At 75.5% G+C, this 2,500-nt stretch overlaps 2 non-coding genes across 2 annotated transcripts in view; both read right to left on the bottom strand.

Annotated features, from left to right (window-relative positions):
- Nucleotides 1-402, bottom strand: part of LOC147184868 (28S ribosomal RNA) — a 4,301-nt gene extending 3,899 nt beyond the window's left edge. The window contains exon 1 of the ribosomal RNA XR_015100045.1: nucleotides 1-402. This exon is cut by the window's left edge and continues 3,899 nt beyond it. This is a non-coding gene — a ribosomal RNA (28S ribosomal RNA).
- A 374-nt stretch (nucleotides 403-776) lies between these two features.
- On the bottom strand, nucleotides 777-930 carry LOC147184867 (5.8S ribosomal RNA). Its single transcript, XR_015100043.1, has one exon. It is a non-coding gene; the product is annotated as a 5.8S ribosomal RNA (ribosomal RNA).
- Between the last annotated feature and the right edge of the window lie 1,570 nt (nucleotides 931-2,500).

The raw sequence follows: 2,500 nt of genomic DNA, 5'->3' as shown, positions 1-2,500 counted from the left end.
ACTCTCTCTTCAAAGTTCTTTTCAACTTTCCCTTAAGGTACTTGTCCGCTATCGGTCTCGTGCCAGTATTTAGCCTTAGATGGAGTTTACCACCCGCTTTGGGCTGCATTCCCAAACAACCCGACTCCGAGAAGGCCTCGCCCCGGCGCGCCGGGGGCCGCTACCGGCCTCACACCGTCCTCGGGCAGAGCCTCCATCAGAAGGACTCGGGCCCCCACCGGGCGGCGCCGGGCAAAGCGACCTTCTATACGCCACATGTCCCGCGCCCTCCGCCGGGCGGGGATTCGGCGCTGGGCTTCTCCCTCTTCGCTCGCCGCTACTGAGGGAATCCTTGTTAGTTTCTTTTCCTCCGCTTAGTAATATGCTTAAATTCAGCGGGTCGTCTCGTCTGATCTGAGGTCGTAGTCGAACGGGGTTAGAGGCGGGGGCGACGGATCGCCTCCCGTCATCGGGGGTCGGCCGTTAACCCCGCGCCTCGCCGGGCGCACGACTCCTACGCGGCCGCGCGGTGCGTCGCGGCGGACTGCGCGGCGGGGGACGGATCCTCCATCGGCAGCCGCCGCGGGCCCCTGCGGCCGCGCGGTGGTCGGGCCCGTCGAGGGCGCGGGCGGTCGGGTCTATACTTAGGGGGACGAGGGCCGTGCCGTCCGCCCCCCCCACCCCCATTTCCCCGTGCGGGGAGGGAAGGTGGGGGGGGTAGGCCGGCGGTGGCCCGCGACGCCCCAACCGCGGGAGGGGGGCGCCCGTGGGCGCCCCGATCCCGATAGATGTACAAGCGACGCTCAGACAGGCGTGGCCCCGGGAGGGACCCGGGGCCGCAAGGTGCGTTCAAAGTGTCGATGATCAATGTGTCCTGCAATTCACATTAGTTCTCGCAGCTAGCTGCGTCCTTCATCGACGCACGAGCCGAGTGATCCACCGCTGAGAGTCGTACGTTTGGTTTGCGGTTTTGGCCAACATTCAGAGAAGGGGTTAAAAAGGGGGATAACGGCGCCTCCGGGCGCTCCTAGCCCCCCCCGCCCCGCCGGCAGGCCGGGGGGGGACTTCGGAGACATTGAACCCCCCGCTCGCCGCCGAAGGTGGCGAGAAGGTTGGGTACCCGGCGACTGGGGGTAAGGTTCCGAGGTCGGCCAGGTCGCGATGGCACCGGCGGGGGAGTGGTCCCCGACGCCGGCCGCGGCCCGGCCTGGACTATGGGAGCGTTGACAAGGCGGACGGGACGTCGACGACCGCGCGGACGCGCGGGGTGGGGCGGTCGGGGAACGCCGACGGGCGCCTGACCGGGGGGGGGGGGGCCGGCGGGGGCCGGGCGGGACGCGGGGAGCGGCCGGCCGCGCGACGACGCGAACCGACATACACCCCGCGCCCGACACCGTCCTCCTGACCTTCCTCCCCCCCCCCGCGACGCCCGCGGCGCACCCGCCCGCCGCCCCGCGGCCCGCGCGGCCGCCGCCGCCCGCCGCCTATCGGCGTTTCTCACGCTTCGGACTCGGGGGGGCCGGGGCGCGGCGGGGAGCGCCCCGGCGCCGCCGCCGACGGCACCGCGGGGTCGGGCCGCGGGGGCTGGGGGCCACGTGCCCCCGCCCCGCGCCTCTCCCCGCGGGCCGCCTTCGACGTCGCCGCCGCCGCCGCCGCCGCCGTCCTCCTCCGCCCGTGTGTTCGCTCTGGACTCGGGGGGCCGGGGAGCGCCGGGGTGCGCCGGCGCCGCCGCCGACGGCACCGCGGGGTCGGGCCGCGGGGGCTGGGGGCGCTTACGGGTCGGGGCGGGGGTGTAGGCGACCGGCCAAAGACCGGCACCGTACCCCCCGCCCGTCTCCTTCACGCCCCCGCCCCGCGCCTCTCCCCGCGGGCCGCCTTCGACGTCGCCACCGCCGCCGCCGCCGCCACCGCCGTCCTCCTCCGCCCAACCGTTTGCATCTGTTCGCTCATGACTCGGGAGGCCGGGGCGCGCCGGGGTGCGTCGGCGCCGCCTCCGACGGCACCGCGGGGTCGGGCCGCGGGGGCTGGGGGCCACGTGCCCCCGCCCCGCGCCTCTCCCCGCGGGCCGCCTTCAACGTCGCCGCCGCCGCCGCCGCCGCCACCGCCGTCCTCCTCCGCCCATCCGTTTGCATCTGTCCGCTCATGACTCGGGAGGCCGGGGTGCGCCGGCGCCGCCTCCGACGGCACCGCGGGGTCGGGCCGCGGGGGCTGGGGGCCACGTGCCCCCGCCCCGCGCCTCTCCCCGCGGGCCGCCTTCGACGTCGCCGCCGCCGCCTCCGTCCTCCTCCGCCCATCCGTCCGCTCCGAACTCGGGAGGCCGGGGTGCGCCGGCGCCGCCTCCGACGGCACCGCGGGGTCGGGCCGCGGGGGCTGGGGGCCACGTGCCCCCGCCCCGCGCCTCTCCCCGCGTGCCGCCTTCGACGTCGCCGCCGCCGCCGCCGTCCTCCTCCGCCCATCCATCCGCTCCGAACTCGGGAGGCCGGGGTGCGCCGGCGCCGCCTCCGACGGCACCGCGGGGTCG

The sequence above is a fragment of the Hippocampus guttulatus genome, unplaced genomic scaffold, assembly GCF_054856545.1.
Source record: "Hippocampus guttulatus isolate MCC_2025c unplaced genomic scaffold, RoL_Hgut_1.0 HiC_scaffold_57, whole genome shotgun sequence".
Taxonomy (NCBI): domain Eukaryota; kingdom Metazoa; phylum Chordata; class Actinopteri; order Syngnathiformes; family Syngnathidae; genus Hippocampus; species Hippocampus guttulatus.
Note: the sequence above shows the minus strand (reverse complement) of the source record. Positions and strands in the feature narration are given on the sequence as shown.